This window comes from Coptis chinensis, chromosome 4 (assembly GCF_015680905.1).
Source record: "Coptis chinensis isolate HL-2020 chromosome 4, ASM1568090v1, whole genome shotgun sequence".
Taxonomy (NCBI): Eukaryota; Viridiplantae; Streptophyta; class Magnoliopsida; order Ranunculales; family Ranunculaceae; genus Coptis; species Coptis chinensis.
In genome coordinates this window covers 102,233,300-102,254,862 of record NC_141459.1, presented here as the reverse complement: position 1 = coordinate 102,254,862, position 21,563 = coordinate 102,233,300, and the positions used below count along the sequence as shown (strand labels likewise).

The 21,563-nt window shown below is 36.4% G+C and overlaps 1 long non-coding RNA gene and 1 pseudogene across 1 annotated transcript; one reads left to right on the top strand and one right to left on the bottom strand.

The window, feature by feature from the left end:
* Positions 1-7,822: 7,822 nt before the first annotated feature.
* Positions 7,823-8,450, top strand: LOC147506393 (uncharacterized). Its single transcript, XR_015220810.1, has 3 exons — positions 7,823-7,948; positions 8,133-8,226; positions 8,319-8,450. It is a non-coding gene; the product is annotated as an uncharacterized LOC147506393 (long non-coding RNA).
* A 718-nt stretch (positions 8,451-9,168) lies between these two features.
* On the bottom strand, positions 9,169-14,891 carry LOC147506392 (uncharacterized; annotated as a pseudogene).
* Positions 14,892-21,563: the final 6,672 nt, after the last annotated feature.

Sequence of the window (21,563 nt, the reverse complement as noted above, 5' to 3'; positions counted from 1 at the left end):
GGTTCACATAACGATCAATGTTTCAATAAGAACAGGCATATACCTTGTATTATGGTGATTTGATGTTGAAGCACTATTTGATGTTGTTCAATATTCAAACTGAAAACACTAAATTTTGCATAACTAAAGTCAGAGGGTTCAATATTCAAACTGAAAACACTAAATTTTGACACATATGTGACAAAAGATCAATATAGATTAGGAGAGCTACTTCCGACGTACTCACATACAGAGAATGGGCTCATAAATCAGCAATTTAAAAGATGACTAACCTTATGGGCTGGCATTGGATGTGTAGGCTCCACAGAAGCAAACTTTTGAAATTAGGCCACATGCACATTACACGCCACGAAGGATTAGACAGGATCAACTATTACTCAGGTTGAAGGTTGCTCGACCTGAAACGATATATACTGGGTTTTTTATGAGCAGAGATGTGATAGAGAGAGAGAGTGAGGGAGCGGCAACAACTAAAAGCTAAAGAGAGCGAGAAGAGAGAGACGATCGGGAGAGTTATATTAAATTAAATCCAACGAGGTCGGATGTTGTTGTGTAAAGCAGCAGACGGGCCTTTATGGCTTAGATTGTCCACGTCATAAGCAGAGAGAACAGGTTCAGAGGCGTAGGATGGAAGCCCTACGGGCCCCACACTGCTCTGTATTGTTACTAGAAATTGCCCGTGACTTTGTCACGAAGCTTTTAAAAATAATCACCAAGAAAATAAAATTATTTAAGTTGCAAAATTATGAAGTAAAGTAACCAAAAGACCACAACTTCCGCAAATAAGGATGACATATATGTTTATTCCAATAAAACTTCTGGATACACGATATTTGTAGTGCAATTAGAAGTATCTGGTGGAAGGATGACACTAATTATTTTTGATGATGTGCATCTTGAGATGGCCACATATAATTGTCCATGACTGAAAATAGGTGTCCGTAGATCTATCCCAACGTACTTGACTGATTGTCCTTGTGATTTATTTATCATCATTCCATACGCGAGTTGTCACATCCTAAATTTCCAGAAAATTAAAAATAGGGAATTATCCACACCCTATTCCATCTTCTGAAAACCCAGGATGAAACGAAACCCTAATAACCCATTACTAAACACGATATAGAAAAAAATGAGATCAAATTAAAACCAAAAGAACAACTCTTAATTCACAAATGAAAAAAATGCTAACCAACTCTATTACATCTGTTTCAAATCAAAACTTTCCACTTCAAAAAACTAATTAAACCAGTAAAGCTCCAAAAGCGAATCCAAATCAAACGTTGTCATCCACTGCATTCTACCATCTATGTTTTCAAGAACACACTCACGTTGCAAAACAAAGCAAACATAGGTCAGCAAATTAAATTTGCTGGTATGAGTAAGACTAAAATAAAATATACACTACTACATTCCATCTCCCAAATAAATAAATATAACATTGCCAACCATTTCAACTTGGAAGACAAGATAGTTTCGTTTTCCAAAATGGCGTGTAGTTTCTTCCCAAATAAGATTTCAATCCCATTATCTCGTAAATTAATTTAAATTTTTTACTTATAACCGCTTACATGTTAGGGTAGGATAACGTCTCTGTATAAAAAGTTAATAAACCCTACCCGCCTGCAAAACAAAATTAGATTTCCCAAATGTAATCCTTAAAAATCTACATTTATTTTACTCTCACTGCAACCATCATGGATATACATAATATGACATAATATATCGCCAATATTAACATTCATGTCATACCACCCTATCCATCATATCATGCTAACCACATTCACGTACATTCATTCATAAGAAATTATATGCATCCACTCATCTACTTATGAGAACGAAGAAATCACAACCAGAGAGTACATTCAATCTAAGCAATTAAAATCGGTATTCAGAAGTAATCAGTCTAAGAACGATATGCGATTAATCGGTTAATCAGCGATTTAATCGGTTTTATATTATTATATACATATTTAATTTTTCTTTAGCAAAAATAAATACATATTTAATTTTTATACTACGAAATATAGAATGAGTAGCAAAACATATCACTTGCTTACCCACTTCATAGACAAAAACACTTACTGAGTTGCTGACAATTTCAAGCTGTTTTTTTTTTTTACTAAAAAGTCAACACACAAAGTTAAAAATGAGAGAATACACTACACACGTGACAAAGACCATCCTTTTCTTCCCCTTTTTGTTCTTCCTGCAACTCTGCAAGTGCATGTAACATCAATATACTCGCCCCACCAATTCAACTTCAACTTCATCGTCTAAACTCTACACTTCTTCTACTGCATGTATAAATGAAACAAGTTGATTGAGATAATGTTTATCAAAACATAGAAGTGGAGGTAAATTCCAATTTCCAGTTTTGTTAACATTTGAAATTCTAAACGACGTCCAAATCTTGTTGACTCACCTTCGGGCACATCTTTGGTTTCAACAACCACTTTAGCAACATCTTTCCGTGGTTTTTGTATTTCTTCAGGATTGAAGATGGTACGAATGGGTTAAAAATTGTTGGTTCTGATATTATCGGTGACTTTTTATTCTCACTAGCCATTTGGCCCGGCCTATGGCCGGACTTGCTATATAGATAGCTAATGACTTAAAAGCCTAAAGTCTATTTGAATAAATAATATATGTATATTAATAGCTAATGATTCATTGCTTATAATATATGTATACTTTGTTTGAAGGGTTTATACATTCTAATTCACGGGATAGATTTCATATTGGGAAATTCCATTGTAAATGATGTTCATAACTACATATATTTAGACACTAAATTTTGCTATTGCCCGAAATAATCTAAGGATTGCTTCAATGTATCATGTACTTGAAGTGACTTAGAAAAATACTGCAAAACCATATGTTATTATGGGATGTTGTGTTGTAGCCAGCTTCAGTCGCTAGACTTCCGCAGTCAATGCCTCATTTAGAGCTGCCATATTTGACACACGTCAAACACCTATTTTACTGAAAATTTAGATTACCTATTAGTTTACTCATAGGTGAAAATGTCAATTAAATGTGCCGCTAAACTTCGAGACAGTTAAGTGGGTGCATGAAAAGCGGTGAGCGACCATTGGTGCATCCAAGGTACCATTTTATGAGTATTACAAAAAAAAAAAACTCCCTTTCAATAATTCTATTGCTCCGACTCATGCTTTGTGACCGAGTTGTTGTTCTGCTGCTGTTGTTCTTGTGGCTGAGGTGACATTTGTTGTTGATGCGGCTTCAATTGAAACATGTTAAGCTTTGTTAGTCTTGATCTTTTATTCTTTTGGAAACATCCGGGGTTCATGGATAATTCTTGAGCAAAGCTAGAATTGTGTACTTCTCAACCCAATTGTGTTGTAGCCAGCTTCAGTCGCTAGACTTCCGCAATCAATGCCTCATTTAGAGCTGCCATATTTGACACATGTCAAACACCTATTTTACTGAAAATTTAGATTACCTATTACTTTACTCATAGGTGAAAAGGTCAATTAAATGTGTCGCTAAACTGTTCGATTTGGTTCCATTGTCACATACATTTAGACCCCAATCAATTCAACACAAACAATGATAGTTAGCATTTCATAATAAGCTTTTTTGTCAATTTCAATTCATAAAAAGATAAATGATAAAATGAATAAATCATCAAAAAATAAGAATGGGGTATAAAAAATTTAAGTTCTAGGCATGTGTTTAGAACGGAATTGTCTAGTTACAACTCATTTGCACTAACACCACTTGTGAAGTTGATCGCCTCAAACGTCACTCACATCGCTCCCAATGGTGAAGTTCTTTTGTTACATTGTCACTAACGAAAAACATTAGATGATGTACGCGTTGAAGAATCAGCATGGTCCTAAGGAACGCGCGACTTAAACTTTTCCGTAGTCTGCGTGAGTAGTAAACTACAATGATCAATGTCCGCTTCAAGGAAAAAATAAATAAAAAATAAAATTGGCATGCCGAATTGCCGACTATTTTCCAAGCCCTATAGCAAATGATTCTTGTAACTTCTTTGTACTTCCTTTTGGTGATCAAATGCATTGTTGACTTTTGATGAGAAAGACAAATGTTGTAAAGAATATATCATTCAAAGAAAAAAATAAGATTAAATGTTACACTTACACTTTAGTAAGTCTAAATTGAGAAAATCCAATTTATCTGATGGCAATACCTTTAGGTGTTGGGTACATTTGGTAAGTCATAATTGGAAAATCCAGTTCATCGATGGCAATACCTTTTGGTTTTGGGCTTTTACAGAGAAGAGGCGTCGACACAAAATGTGAAGGTACAATATGTGATGGATGAGGATCATTCAAGCAGAACTTCAACCACTTTCTCGAGTTCCCGGAACATCTTAATTAAGCGATAAGATTCATAATAATATTTCTACAATAGCATTTCTGGCGAGGTAATGCGACCTTATTCAGAAATTCAACGGGTGTTACATACAAAAATTTTAATACAAAAATGAGTTTAAAAGGAGAACTGAATGAGAGTATTTCCACCAAGGAGAAATTCAGTTTTTTGCATCCTCCTCTTTCATCTTCTTTGCCCATCTGCGCTTCTTGTAATCTAATAGCATCTCCGGCATTTTCTTCATCAATTCAGCAGTATTTATACATTACATATGCAAGACCCATTTCTTATGACAATAAGCAAGTCCTTTCAGAGTCATTTGAATATACGGCAAAAGAAGCATTCACACCAGTTGACATGCAATTTCTACTATCACCTATAACTCCTAGACCACTGCATACACCCGATAACCACTTCTACACATGAAAACTTATGGTTGACGATCACAATCTTTAGCCAAACTTTGTAAAGGTCAGGGAGACAGGGAGCACCTTTTACTATTGTGAAAAGTAAAATATGTTATATACTACGATGAAAGAAAAGGAAGTAGAGTATGAGATATTCTACAACACAAATCCAGTAGTGCAATAACCAAAAAGAGAGTCACTCAGTCATCCATTCATAGTTAACAAAACAATACTGCTGAATTGTTCCATGTAAATGCAACCAATAAGTTTTCCATTTCATACACCACAACATATTTGGAGGGAAAAAAGTAACCTTTGACAGACCGCAGGCAAGCTATTCCAAAAAGAAGAACCCCATCCTTGACTTAGTGAAGAAGATTCAGTAAACTTTGACTTGTAATCACCACAAATATCTTCTCCAATTAATGTTGATATAGCATCAGTCAGGATTGATTGGTCCTTGGCACATTCATAACTCTGTTCGGACCAAAGCAAAGATCAAGTAAAGCATCGTATGTGATAATACTCCGAGTTGGTATTTACTTCTTTTCATCGGGACTCATATCATGATCAACCGGTTACATCTTTATTCCAAACCCCGCAGAAAAGCATCAATCAGAATTATTATTAGCACCGCCGATAGAAACGTAGTAGAATTTAACCATTCAACAAACAAAAAAGATAAAACGCGCGCGCAAACAACCCTCGGGGAGCGGGGTTAGATCGAATGAGTTTCCACTAACAGAGTACTCTCATTGAAAACCGATGCAAATGAGCGACAAAAATGAAGAAATAGGATCACCATATTCTTCCCATTACGTCTCACGAGTTCGGTGTAGAACTGTCTACTATGTCACCAGGTGTGACTACACATGAACTTGAGCTCTTCTCAGATGACTAATTCTTCGTGCCACTTAAAGCTTGTGACTCATGAAGTAATGCATCCAACAGGCAACTGTTCCTTGGTGAAAGACAATCTGGCACTGAAGTAATGCTTTCATTCTAACTAATAAATAAAATTGAAGCAGATGTAAAAATAAAAATTTGTTTACCTTAACCGTTTGTTTTTCTCTTTCTGTAGCCTTAATTCAATATCTTCTATTCTATATAATGAAAAAATTTAGAGGAATTCAATTAGATATGTAATATTTGATTCAACATCTATATCATAAAAAATAATTGAGAACCAAAAGTTTACCTGTGAAGGGCTTAAGTAAGTAAGTAAGAAGCCGCAAGCAGGAAGAAGTCAATCGCTATAGCCTAGCAAGGAGAGAGCTTTCACAGCTGCTTCTTGTCCTCCTACGCAGTATAAAATCATTGATGGATAATTTGGGATAATGCAAGTATTAGAATGTGTGTCATGGAATCCACCGAGAATAATAAGGTTGAGAAGGTGTCGGAAAAATATTCCGAGTTTTAAGAATAGGAGTTTGTGAAGTATTTGAAGTCCGAGGAATGTTGTTTTAATGTGAAAAGTATGAGAAAAAGTCTTAGAGTTGAATGATGTTGGAAACGAGGTATATAGAAGTATTAGGTGTCCAAGACATGTCGAGAGATGGGTGTTGTATGATGGTTGTTGGTTTAAGACTTTAATAGAAAATCTTTCTCATCAAGTATATGATATCTAAGTACTATGTTTATTTTTAAATAGCTGTGTCCCCGTATCCTACTTATATAGAGATATGAGTTGGATATCTAGAGTACAACAACTAAGGAAAAAGGAAAAAGTAACATGTTTATAGCAAAAAACTATTTGGCATATTAAAAATCACATAAATAATCTACAAAAAGCCAAATATTAGAAGTGTAAGTACCTTAGAACAAAAGGGAACTCAGTCTTATTAACAGGAAGAAGGCCAATCAAGTTTAAAGCAAGTACTAAAAATTTGAAATTAACAATCGACTTACATATGCCTATATCCAAAAAGCATTATTAAACAATTTCAATGGAAGTCTGACGTACTGAATGCTTCTGTTTCGAATGTTAATGATCAAGTTTCTAGTGTCATAGAGTTTGGACGTAAGGATGGAGTCGGAAGTCGTAGTATTAAGCAAAATACTTTTATGAAGGTGGTTAGTTAAGGCCTATGGTCGGGCCTGCTACCTTGATAGATGAATATATGGTTGAATAAATTTTTTAAATATGTATGTATTTTATGAAATCCATTAAGAACTTTTAGTTCAAAACGTTAAGTTGTGATGGAAAAAGAATGAACGAATTAGAACGATTTTTTTATTATTAATTGAACTATTATTTATCTACTATTTAGGTGTATCAAATTGAAGTTGTAAAGCATGAAGAAAAAATGTGATTGCATCTTTGTAAGTGTTTGGTCAAAGTATTATTTATTAATAAGTTTTTGTTCATGTATAAACTTGCACTGGAGTTTCTAGTAATAATTGGCAGTTGTCCCGGTGCAATTTGCCACCACTCCAATAATTGCGCAATTTCTTTGCTCAACGGCCATTACTACTTCATATTTTTCGACTTTCGTTTCAAATTTATACACTTCGTCGATCTCAAATCTCTCGAGTGCTAATATTTTCTGTAGTTCTTAAAGTGACCAGCGCCGCGGCGTCGTGTGTTTGTTCACCAAGTTTTGCACAGTAGTTTATAGTAAAAACGAATAGTGTATATAGTCCATTAATTTGTTGAACTTTTTAAATTGTTTGGACCTCATTGTTTATTTTTCAAAAAACCCATAAAAAGCCCATTAGATACACCTAAATAGTAGCACCTACCCAACTCGGTTTTGTTCAAATCTTCAATACATACTTGTATGTGTTTATTTTGATACATGATATATTGAATGTACCATTTTTTTCTTCAGGTTTTCTTGCAATTTGTTCGAAATGGAAGTGTAAGTTGAGTTATTTTTGTTTTATGTTTACATGTTTATATTTGTTATGATTACTAATTTCTCTGTTTTTTTTTTAATGTTTTGTAGTGATTGTTCTTGTAAATTTCGTAATTTTTTTTGTTCTCCAAAAGACAAATGGTCTGCCAAATCGCATGCATGATATAATTATGAGTGTATGACTGTTTTTTATTTTTTTGAATATCTCATTAAAAAAATCAAGCAGAAGAGGTGTTGTATACACCGTGGTGAATCTAATGTTTACGCGAATAGTGAAACTCATCAGTCGGTTCTAAGGATGAGGAACAGATTATATGAGTAAGTTTTTTTTTTTTGTAATTTATTTTTTTTTTTTTTTACTTATAATGTTATTAATTTGATGTTTATTATTATTATTATTATTATTATTATTTTAATTTTTAATTTATTGTTTTGTGAAGTATTGGTATTCGTTCGTATGCTATAAAGATAATGAAGCGGATAATTTATGCGCGTATTATAGGGAAAACTTTGAAGGATTAAGTTTCTTGAACTGCATGGAATATTTGGTTGAAGTTCTTACGAAGTATATTGATTTGGATGAATCTGATGAAGAGGTTGTTCCCTTTATATCATTTACTCGTCGTTTTTTGTTTTTCTCGTAATTTTTATTTTTGTTGAATTGAATGTTTTATGTTTGATTTGACAGGTTTGGTAGTTAACCTGCGTTCGGAGTAAAATGGCAGAGTATGTATAGGGAAACATTTTCGTGGTTAGGACACTTAAGAAAGAAGATCGAGTAGGAGAAGTAATAGAGCGAGAACATGCAATGGTGTTGATTCAAGGATTGATAATCTCAATAGACATAGACTCAAATGAGATCAATTGTAGTAGTATTATTGTCTCAAATGAGATCACTTCTACTCATTTTAAGATTGACTACCGGTTTGATTTACCAATTTTATTAGTTTGGAAATAAAATTGTTGCTGATCAATTTGTTCCAATTGAATCGATTTCTCTTATTAGAAAATGCTATTAGTCGCATATGACCATTAGGAATGCTCTATCTTACGGATGACTTTCAAACCATGTTTACCATCCCGATTAGTTAGTGATTATGTAGTTTTTATTCATGCATCAATTCAAGAAGTTGTGCTTGTTACTTCCATTGGTAATTCCTTTAGCTTGAACTAACTACTCTATTGTTACGATATATGTCGAAACTAAAATATGGAGTGTCTACCAATATCATACTTGATCGAAAGTTCCATTTCACATTCAATCGAACGGTCTTACTATGTGATAAATTACACAAAAAGAATTTTCAAAACTAAAATTACAGAAGTTCGAACTAAAATCTGTCGGACCACCCCTAATCTGAAAGATGTTTGCTTCTTAGCAACTGGGGCAAAGCTAGCTGCCGGGCCTTGTGATTTGAGGTCCTGAAGATATTTGGTTCTATTAGCAAATGGCCAGTGGAGGTGAACTGCTTTAGCTTATTCTAAAAGGAGCCTTATCATAGGGGGGTGCACATGGTACAACATTCCAGCTGGCTTTCTTAGCTTTTAAGAATTTGGTCTTCTTGGCCATAGAGTGGTGATAATATCCTCCTGCTGCAACTCGGACAATGACCTCGATAATCAACCGTTTTAAGTTTAACATTTCGTGCTAACTTTGAGAACTTCTTTAGGATCTTTGAGTCATCGAGGGTCTTACGTTCCATTCTTTCCCCCTTCTTGTTCCACCCAAACCAACTTTTCTTCTCTTTGGTAACACCATTTGTTTCAACATATTCATAACCACTCACTACACCATTCTCTTGGCCATCAAATGCCACACGATCCTCGGCATCACCAATATCATCTGCATTGCCCATCGCGAGGAGAGCGAATCTAATTGCATCCTCTCCTCGGTGTCAAAACATCATCATACTCTTCAACGTTATGGGCACCATTTACCACCCTCTCCTCACTCTCTGCTGCAAAAAGCTCCTCGTCGGTCATTGCACCGGGAACCCTCCTTGACTTTACACCGACCATAACGTGGAAGCATATCATAGACCTTTGCCTTCCAACTTCCAACCATCTCGGTTCTCTCTTGTCGGCGCCAACTTAATTGTGGATTGAGTTACGCTTGGTAACATCGATTCCAGGCCTATACATGTTAGTCCGAGACATCAAAGCTACCTCATGTGCAACCGGACTCGTTGGTCATGCCCCAAAGCACCTTCAAGGGCATTTGTAATTTCTTTCTCCTTGTGAGAAAGAACAATCAAAGAACACGGGGCTAAAGATCTAGTACCATTATGCGAATCGATACCATCTCCAAGGAAGAGGAATGTTTGGTCGAGGCCGATCTGACGGAATCCATCAAAGCCGGCAAAGGTCATATCGGCCGTAAATTCGAACCACGCTTCCAAATGCGATAGGTGTCGATGGGGCAATCGACCTATGAAAGGGATGGTGAGCTCACGAAAATGGAATGTTATCTCCATATAGAAATCACGAATCGCCTCTGAGAAGATACAATCATGGGTAGGTGGCGACACCATTTGGCCCAGGCAAAGGGTTGGTAGTGGCGTGCAATAATCATGGCAATGGAATCCTCGCGGGTGCACGGCTTCTGAAGAGCACTCCAACCATGCTCATTCTCAAGGCTCCAATCGGCACCTGCTGCCATAAGAACCTCCGCGAAGTGGCATCACCGAGGACGACAACAACATAATGGAGTCTCACGGCCGGGGACATCCACGACGATCTATTGCAGGTGAGACAACATCAGCTGAAGCTTCGGCAGACAACAGATTCATTTTCGGTGTTAACCTCACCAGCCTTGGGTAAACGGGGTAGGGCAGAGACTATTCGTTTGAGAGCCACGTAGTCACCTTAACTAACCACAATAACTCTAGTAATACTTGAACATAAACTAATAGAAGGCAATAACATATATTTTTGATGTTGAATTCATTGATTAAATAATACCGCTAGGCTTTCATTCTTAAGAGGGGTCTGGATTATTTTTCCAGAAACATCAGATGTTGTGTTTAAGGTCGTGTTTAAGGTTTCTTTTTGAATGGAGATAAGATTTAAGAATGGAGAGAATAGAGAATGGAGAGAATAGAGATAAGATTTAGGAGAATGGAGATAAGATTTAAAAATGGGGTTTTTATCTATTTTCAGTTACGAACAATTGAAATCTACAAAAAAGAGCGTATATTTACTTTTTTTAAGAAAAATCTGATGTGTCAGTTTGAGAGAAAAAAGGGGGGCTGACGTGGGTCACTGGGAGCATTCTCAACTACTCAGTATTAATGTTCTTTGATTTGTACAAGAAATCGGTTTTCTCGGTTGTCTCGGCCGAATAAATCGCTAGCGGAGTAATAACTGAGAAATCGGTATAAAACGTATCGCTTAACTACCGATATACGATTAATCGGTGATTTAATCCGATATTAACTGCTTAGCATTCAATTCATCTCTCGTGAGTATCAATTCACAGAACCTACGTATATATTTCGTGTAAGAAATCATGTGCACCATAATACATAAATATTCATATGCAATAACTTCATCATACTTAAAATCAATATTTTACTAATTAACCACTTTCGCCTTACTTAGAAGCGAGAAAAAATCACAACTAGCGAATACATTCATCTCTCGTGAGTATCAACTCACACCAACCACGTATATATTTCTTATAAGAAATCATGTACATCATAATACATAAATATTCATATGCAATAACTCAGTTATACGTAAAATCAATCTTTTTACTTTGCTTATTAATTATCTCGTTGACTCATTTATTAAAAGATACAACCCAACCTTTAGTTCCTACCCCATGATTTAAAAGAGCGTATATTGGTAGCTAAAGATTTGGCGTGGTATTATGCAATAATATATATTAGCACTGATGGACTTTGACTTTGACAATGTGATTGATAAAACTACGAAAGCTTGATTCCAATCTATGTGGTTCCATCACATAGTTTAGGGTACCACTAAACTATGTGATGGAACAGACCCAACAACTTAAATTCTGCTATTAAAATTTATGACGCACTTTCTTGTAAAATTCACATCAAATAGAATATAAATTGGAATAATTTAAGGCCAATTGGAAATGTAAGATAATTCAGAGAACTAAAATTGTTTAGTTCTGTCGTAAAACTAGTTATATCATCTAATTAGTCGATTTTAAGTCACAAGTCAGTACTTGTGCAGAATTCTGCAAACATATCACCGTTCCAAATGACAATTGAAATTACAAAACAAATATCAAACGTTCATAATTAAAGATGAAACTTTTATAAAATGATGAAGAAACAATTATGAAGCAAACAAGATAAAAATCACATAAAAATAATTTATATATATATTTTTTGATAAAAATATGTCTACTCACCTGAAATTGAATTTGCAAAAGAATACTCATTCTTCATTTTCTCCAATCCCTTTTCTTCTTCTTCCCTTTCTTTTTATTTCTTTCAATAAAAAATATTCTTTTTAATGGAGGCTAGGGTTTTGTTTTTGAATAATAATATTTTTATAGAGAAAATTCGCAGGTATTGTTTATTTAATATTTTAAGTCTGTTTAAGTTAACCTATGGGCCTCAAATAGGTCTAAAAACACCCAAAGTCCATACCTATATGAATGGGTACATTTTAACAATGTTTTCAAGCCCAAAATGATTCTAAAATACCCACAAAAGTTCTAACAAACAAATTTAAGTAAAAACAATTTTGAAAAATCAATAATAGCCAAACAAATTCTAGAATAAGTTAGACTTCATAATATAATAGTTATTTTGAATTCAAATAATGTAATTTATGTTGTTTAAAATTGAGGTTGTTATCTGAGTCTTACAGGAATTGACGTGTCATTGGAATTGTCATGTCATTAGATGAAGGTGTCAAAGAAATTCTCGGGAGAAGTACCGCTCACTGCTTTGTCTCGGTTAAAATCCTAGCCCGAATCACTTTAGGAGCACATTGAAGAACTATTAGTTAGTGTTCTATTGCAAAGTCCATTTCTTGGTGCTATATTTACGGCAAAAAGATAATTGGGCTCCCACATTTTAGCTTTAGTTGGAAATGAGGTAAACTTGAGGGATCAAGTGAATTCAAAAACGCACTTGGATAATGACCTCCATTCGCGGGAGAGTTGCCATCTTTTTCAACTGATTTATCTGCTGCTAAATATTTAATAACATCTCCAGTAAACAATTTTAAGGCAGTGTCATTGATTTCCTTGACATCGTTATTACGTGCAGCTAGAATAATACGCTCTCTTAGAAAATCAGCTGAAGTTATGCCCTCCTTGTTTAAATTTGGGTACACAGAGTAAATGAGTTCTTTGAGATTTCTACAATGTCGTATCCCAGATGGAAGCTATACCATATCTTTCAGATTCGTTCCAATCTTAACAAATCAGTTAAACTTAGACGATGAGCTACTATGTAAGAGTATTTGCAAAAATATAGTTAAAAATAAATGGTTAAAGTAGATATTTTACCTCTTTCAAATAGTTTGCAAAGTCGATGTTATCCGGCTCTGTCATATCAAGCCGCATGTTTTTGAACCGGGATGCAAGACTTCCACATGTCTCGGGCGGAGATCGTCTCAATGATGCAAATGACAAATTCTTCACGGACACCTTTTCGGTATAATAGGCAAAGTTTGCCTAAAATGCCCTCAGAGAATCCGCGGTGATTCCACCAAATGGCTGCTTATTGCAACATATATCACTGGAAGCGATCGATTAACAGCTTCTACACAGTGTCTATGTTGCATGGGGACTTCATCCCAAATAATAAGTTTCGTTTCTTTGAAAAGTCTGGCTTGCAATGATTCTTTACCAAATCCACATACTGTGTCTTCTAACACATCTAGTGGTAACCTAAATGTTGAGTGGGCAGTTCGGCATCCGGACAATAATAAAGACGTAATTCTAGAAGAAGCCACCATAATCACAATATTACCAATACTATGACATGATGCTGTAATTGTATTGTATAGAAATGTTTTTCTAGTACCCGCGGCTCCATTTAAGAAAAATAAATTTCCTTTAGCATTGTGCACAGAATCCGTCACTGCATTGAAAGCTTGGTGTTGCTCTTCATTGAGACGATTGACATTATCATTTGCCACCTATTGTAGTCCCTCATACTGAAGTTGTTGTTGCTCCAAAATAAGTGTATTACCAACTACCTTAGCTTATTCCAATTTTCTCTTGGTAGTGGCATGTCTGGGAAATCGGAAAGCTTCTTACCACTCTCAAAAAGGATTTGATCCAATAAAATAAATCGTAGTCTTTTTACTTGGTCGTCCGGATGGATTTGAAATAAGAAACAATGTTTTCATCTTGGGTGCAAGATCATCACATATTTGTAATGCAAATTTATCCCACAATAGTTTTGGACGTGTTGGAGTGCACTCTTGAAGGATAACACTGAAAAGTCTTCGTAGTTGATACCCAGTTTGCATAACAACTGCCTCCTTTAAACACTGTTTCCACTCCTCATCATCTTCTAACAGTCCTCGTGCTATACATGCAGCTCTAAATGTACTATATGGACACCATCTACAAATTTCAATGATTCAAATGACTGCGGGCCCTTTACAACAGTTAACAACAAGTGAAGATAGAACCGTTCACCTGCATTTGGACTTGCAAAATATATCTGACCAATAGCGTAACAACTTTTGCTCTTGGGTGTCCAAATTTTCTCAGACTTGTCATAAACAAAGTATTGAGGGAATTCTTGATAAGTGTACTTTGTGGCATGTGGATATTTAGCACAACATTCGAAGAATGCATTTAGAGTTGATTTCTGAAGCTTAGCTCGAGCAATAATTTATTCCATCGGTTCTGTTGCTTTATAAAATAACTCGATGCATTCCAGGCAAGTGGACTACCAAGCGAACAACATTTGGTATCTCTTTGTGCATTCTAAACTCTAATAGATGCCACACAGCTCCTGGTGGTTCAGTATACCTCCCGTCGATGTATTGTTGGATCTCGTCATTCACTCCAGTTAGCACCATAGTTGTTTTGTCAAATCCATTGTAAATATACTTAGTGATATATTTGACCGCCCAAATTGATGCACATACTTCAACGTTAATGTGACAGTTGAACATTTCAGATAGATACGGATTGTACGGAGCGACATTTCGATTGTCAACGGTATATATGCTCACCTCTTATCTTGCTTTTGACATTGTACACTTTTCCTGTGTTGCAATGCATATAAAGAGGGTACCCTTCTCGATCCATCGTTGTCTTTTCAACAAATTCTTGTGGATAATGGAACCTACACTTGCCATCTTGCATACACGACACTTCTAGGTTTTCAACACCACACGGACCATGAATATATCATGCACTTCATAACAGTCTGAAAGAGTGCAGGTTAAGTGTTTGGGTCTGGAATCTCGACAGAAACTATTCAATTCACTTGTTCAGTGGTGTGAATCTTATCCTCATGTTGAAGGAATATGAGAGCGTGCATGTGTGGGAGGCTGCGTTTTTGAAATTCAATGGTGTAAACATGTTCCACTGCACGTCCAAACACGTCATTTTTTAAGATTTCATTCATTATCGTTTTTCGCTTCATCTCAAATACTCGGGCGACCAACACAGGTTTATCAGATGTTGTATGGTGACTCTTAAGCTCATTTTGAATTTATGGCCAATTTAGATTTGTAGTGTAACAAAGACATCTGGATGTTTATTGTATCGTGTGATCGCCATTGCATCTTGATAAATCTCATACATATGCCTTAGACTCCCTGTATGAGACGATGACAGAATAAAACACTGGCCTACTTGATCTAGATTTAATCCCTGTGTTGCAACATCTGTCAATCCTGAATACAACTCTGCATGAATCTCAGCTTGATGATCTCTGAAATAGTGCAACTTGTTCTGTTTGGTTGAAGCCCAACCGTCAACAACAAATTCTTGGCATATAGGCCCTACCTGCAAGATCGTTGAATATTCTATCTGGCGATCAAACAAACGATAAGCATAGTACTGCGTCTGGGTCAAACACACATCTGTTGGACGATTATTTATGACGTCCCATCGGCGTAGATCAGGAGACCATCCGAGTTCTCCTCGAGGAAATAAAAGAACATAATACAATGGCAAATAAATGGGATTACACTCACTTATCCTCTCTAACCCTCCCCCTCTCAAACGAAGAACAATATCTCGCAAGCTATCAACCTCATTCCCATTACCTGGTAATACCACAACAATTTCCTCTGTAGACGGAAGGTTATATTGTCATCGTTCACTACCGAGTCAGTAATGAAGATGGGCCGAAAAATCTTGTTGTTTGCAGAACCATTTGAATTTAAAATCTCAAAAGCATTCTTATAGAACTTGTAGAAGTCGGTTTACTGAATAAGAGTGTCTTGAATGATTTTTAAGATGTCTCATGACAAATGAGGATTCCAACGAAGGAGGTGATTCAAAGCCTCATTTCCATCATAAAAGTAAAGCTGTGAATATACAAGATCCCTTCCTGGATCTGCCAGTAGTGATCCGACTCTATGGTAGAGTCCTTCGTGTATAACAAATGACATTGGACCACGCCCATGCAATACACGATGTCCGTGATTAACACCAAGGCTTGTGAAAGCATTACACGATTGTATGACCGAATGTGCTCACAAAATGACCTCTCATTGGCATCGATCCTTCAACCACTCTAGATAGTATGTTAGTTTCCTTATTGACCCGGCATAAGTGTTTGATTCAATATATATATATATATATATATATATATATATATATATATATATATATATATATATATATATATATATATATTTTTTTTTTTTTGATAAGTAATAGTTATTACTCTACTTAATTATAAGATTATATTTGATTGGGCACCTTATCTCCCGAGCTCATCCGTACCAATCATGTACAATAGCCAAGATTCATTAGTCAAATCAATAACCACGGACATGATTCCATCTAGGTTCGATGTGTAATTACGTGTGAACCTTCAATTGATTGGAGTGTTAGCCAATATATATTTCTCTAATCATACTACAACTCTGTAGATGTTGAAAGTTTGGCAAACTCTTAGTTTCCTTATTTTAAGTATGATCGTAAAGGTCACAAACCGATCCGATGTGATATAAGAGATCAAATGTTTCCTTTGAGAGCTACTAGGACTTATTATATCCGTGAATTTTGTTTACAAAAGGCTTAATGAATTTTACTAGTTGTTATTATATTTTTGGATATTTTTTCATTGTTGAATAAAATGTAATTAGAGTTAAGACTTGTACATATGAATGAATTATGGAATACATTTGGTTTAAGTGCTTTTCTTTCTTGCTATTTTTGCTTATTGTGTATATGTTTAGCAGCCTTTTAATGGAATGGGATGGGATGGAAAGGTTATATAATATATGTGGGATGTATACTAGAAGCAGTAGGTGTAGGTAACCTAAATGTTTTTTTTTTTTTTCAGATGCTTCCAGATTTAGTAATGGATGAGTATCCATTACAAATGGATAATTGCCAACAATCGATCAGTTGCAAACTAAATTAGCAAGCGTTACTCTTTTTCGCACTAACTTATAGTAAGATAGGTTCCACTAACTTGGTAATGGGGACAAATTTTGGGAGATAGTGTAAAAACTCAAATTCTTGTTAAGGGTATTTTTGTAAATTTCATAATAAATCTAGGGTCATTTATGTAAATTGGTCGTCGGGGTTATATTTCAAACGTACGTAACTTACTGGAACTTAACTCCGACTCATAAGTCACGTTAGGTAGCGACCATATCAAAAATTTGAGAATGCCGATTAAGCGGTTTTACTGCGTCTTGAGGCAGCCGCACGAAGCAACGACCTACACGCATGAGTGGGTTATTGTTATAGCTGCGGTGAGATAGAATATAGAAAATTAAACTTAGCGGGATGGGCGGAAAAATAATTACGACCTTTGACGTCAAGCGAGTTGGCGGTTAGGAGTGCGAGGACCTTAAGCCTAATTGTAATATATTGGGCTTGGGCCTAAATATATCGGCCCAAATAGGAAAAAAAAAAAAAACGAAATCGCGAAATCAAAAAAATCGCACCTACCTTCTTCTTCCCCAATTTTCGCCCCTTTCAAAAACCCTAGGAGAGAGAAACCAAAATTCTCTCAATTCCCATCGATTCCCATCGATTCAAACCAACAATTCCTCACACCTAATCGTAGTAACACTAAAACCAAGCGTGAAGATTCAAATCGAGTGGAATTTCTTCGTACCGTCGCTGCCGGGTGAGTTTAATTGTTCCAAACAACTAGTTTGAACTCGACGTCGATAGTTGGGGATGTATTGATGGAAATATTGGACGGGGGTGTGGTATTTCGGCAGTAGCAATTGGAGTAGAAGTGAATTCGAGCATACCGAAGCGAAATCGAGATAAGAGGTGAGTTAGTTTTGCCTCAATCAAATAATTTGAACTCGATTTCGTTCTATTTGGTTGTATTGATGAAGGATGATTGAAATTGGGTGGTTGTTAGGTCGACAATAGCTGTGGGAGGAGACAAAGTGGAGCAGCAAGCTAGGAGCGATTTTCGCTTGCTGACTCGGTAAGAATTGCTATATTCATTTTAATTTAAAGAAGTTATGTTAGTCTAAACTTGTTTAGGATTTGATTCAGTAATGCACGATTGATAAGAAACACGACAGTAATTGTAATTAGATTTGATATGAACCGAAGAGGGTGGAATGGGTTGTAGTGGAAATTTGGAATTGGATTGGGATCTTATTACAAATGGAAATTGTGTGGGATGGGAGGAGAGTGAATCTGAAGCATCTAAAGGGTTAAGTTCTTGAGAAAATATATGTAAGAACTGGAAATGGCACAGTAGTCGATCACCTGACAAAGAAGCTGTCGGTATTGTTCAGAACGGTTTGTGGTGGCCTATAGCAGTCTAGAACAAAAACTTTTGGTAACTAGAAGGGTAAATGCGTTAATAATTACTTTAGTGGTTAATATAATCAACGAGTAATTATTTCTCTCGACTTATGTTGAAAGGAAATATTAATTGTCTTCTTCGGGTTCTAATAGATTTACGATTGGGCTTATATGATTTATAGGAGTTGGATTCGGTTAAGCTGGTTCGATTTGGTTAAGTGGGCTTGAGGAGAAGGAGCTTGCTAAGGTAGGAACCTACATACCAATATATAGCCTGCTTATTTTCATGCATGATTTGAATTGTTTAAAATAGGAAATAGATAGTTGCGTATCAACCATGCATGTATATATATGATATTCATGTTTTGCAGCTTTCAGATTTCCTCGATATAAACTATATATATAGATAGCTTTAGGTGTGAAATGGGTTTTCAAAATCGGGTAGCGTGCGAGGATTGTTTTCTTTGTTAAAAGTGAAGAAAACCGTTTTGGGAAAGGTTCGCGTCTCTTGTCTCGATGGGGAGACGGAGAGATGGATTTTGAAATCGCGGGTAAGGATTACCCGTTGTTTTGTAACTAGGTGCGAGGTTCTGGATTTTCCCGGAATGGTTGTTATTCACGATGATTAAATCCGTTTGGGAATCATCGGTGGTTATTTACTATGACCGTTTGGGTGTCATAGGTTGCTTTTACTTGATGGTGGGAAATCCAGAACTCACACCTACATAATCAACAGTTTAAAAGAAAAACTAGATATGTAATTAGAGTATTTGAAAACAATCGGTATCTGAGTATATATATATAGATATTACTATGTTTATCACGAGGGATTTAGAAAAGGAACTGTGAATTCCTATAAAGAAGGAACCGCTGTCGATTTCGAGACGGGGCGGTAAGCTCTAGGATTCCAACTGGTGTACACCACCTTCGAGGTGGTGGGCCACCTTTAAAGGGATGCATCACCGGATGTAGTCCGGGAATTCCTTTTCTACTTTTCTAGATAACCATGTTTATGCGTGTCACCAGTATGGTGATTAGCTTGTGTGGGGTTACATGTTACCTCGATGAGGTTTTAGGTTTAGGCGAGTGAGAGTTTAGTCCACTCGGATGTGTGTCAGGATCCTGAGCAGTCTGTAGTCGTCGAACGGTTGACCACCGTAAGTTAGGTGACAGCTCGTATGGGGGTCGTGGTCACAGGGCCCACCTGAGCCCTAAAAGCTTTGGGGATTTTGTGTGTACGAACACAACAACGGCATTTCAGCTCCCTGCCGGTAAAATCAGGAAAACAACGGTGCATGGTTCCTGCCGGGAAGTCTTGAACCGAGATTGCTCGCGGATCATTGAGTACCAGTCGTACCCTCACCATTCTAATAGGATGCAGCGGCCACAATAGTTGTATGATGGTTGTGAAAGCTATATTTTGAATATTAAAGAAGCATGCCGATATGATTTATGCTAGCTAGTGACTTATTGTATAGTCACGATATTTTGATATTATTATAAAAACCTGCATGTTTTAACTGTTTTGTTATAAGTAGTCTATTTATTGGCTATGTGCGTTTCTACTGGGCATAGTTGTTTGCTCATCCTACTTAACATTTCAGACGAGCCAGTTGCGGAGGAGGGTTTCCCTAACCCTAGTGATGACGGTTATGGTGATTTGGGAGGATTCCCTTATGCTTGACGAGAGACAGAGTCAAGTTTATATTTTGGGCTGTATAGAAATAATCTAGGTTATTCTTTTGCTGTATATAATGAGCATAGCTCTTTTCTTTTGGTTGTATAGTAATAGTCTAGTCATTTTGGTTGTATATATAGAGAGAGCTTCGCTCATTTTGATGTAATATTTGATGTATTCAAGTCGCAGTTACATTTGCACAGTGGTGGATGGATGTAATGTGGTTTAGAAGGTTGGGTTGTATATATATGGTTGTTGGAAGGTTGTAGTTAGGATTTTCAGGTTATGACAGGTTTATGACAGGTTTTAGGGTTTACGAATGTCGATCAAACAAAGGAAACTCTGCCGAAATTTCGGTAGAATCGGGATAGGTGTCGGCCTCGAGATTCATTCCACGTCCTCGGGATGTGTGTTGGGTCTCGGGGCGTGACAGATAGGTTGTGAAATAATGTAAGTAGTCTCCATGATCCAATACTCTTTTTCGCACCAAATATAGCAAAATTCGTTTGGCGAGAAACCCTTATCTTCTTTCTTTTCGAGTTCAACTCGTTTTAGGATAAAAAATCTTCATCAAGCAACAAATAGCGAGCTCAAAAACAAAAGACACCAAATGGATATCTCGAAGTTCGAAAAACCAAGGTTACCGACACATATCCGCATCGCTACTCTCGGTTGACACAAGTGGTGGTCGGGATTTAGAAAGGAGGAGGCCGCACAAAGAAAACAACTTTCTTATGCAAAGGCAACCAAGCAACAAAACCAACAGCCGGTGGAATTCTATGAACTTTCTATACCGGAAAAGATGGGTGAATATCCTGCCATCACCATTCCTGAAAAGGTGTATGAACAAGGGTTGCTCTATTGTAAACTGTTTGGTGGGCATAATTGATTTGCAGAAGGTCCCAATAGGGAGAGTTCGAATTATAGCGAAAAAAATCTGGCGGCCAAAGGTGAATGGCTTATCACTCCAATTAGCAAAGGATATCTCTTCCTAAAATTTTCCACTGTAGAAGACCTTAACAAGGTATGGTTGAAAGGAGCTTGGGATTTTGAGGAAAATATTATGAGCATCAGTCAATGGACGCCTAACGTCTGTCCAGAAAGCCAACTTCAATCCCATGCCTTGGTAGGGATAAGACTCCCAGGACTAAGTCGAGAATCGGGAGCCCTGCCGCAGCTTATGACCATTACTAGGGAGTAGGCTCCCCAATGCAGATAGATGAGAGAACTCTGAATAGGGATTATGGGTATTATGCCCATATAATAGTGGATGTTGATCTCTCGGAAGTAATACCGGAGCTAATTTACGTCAAGACTAAGAAGGTGAAATTCTG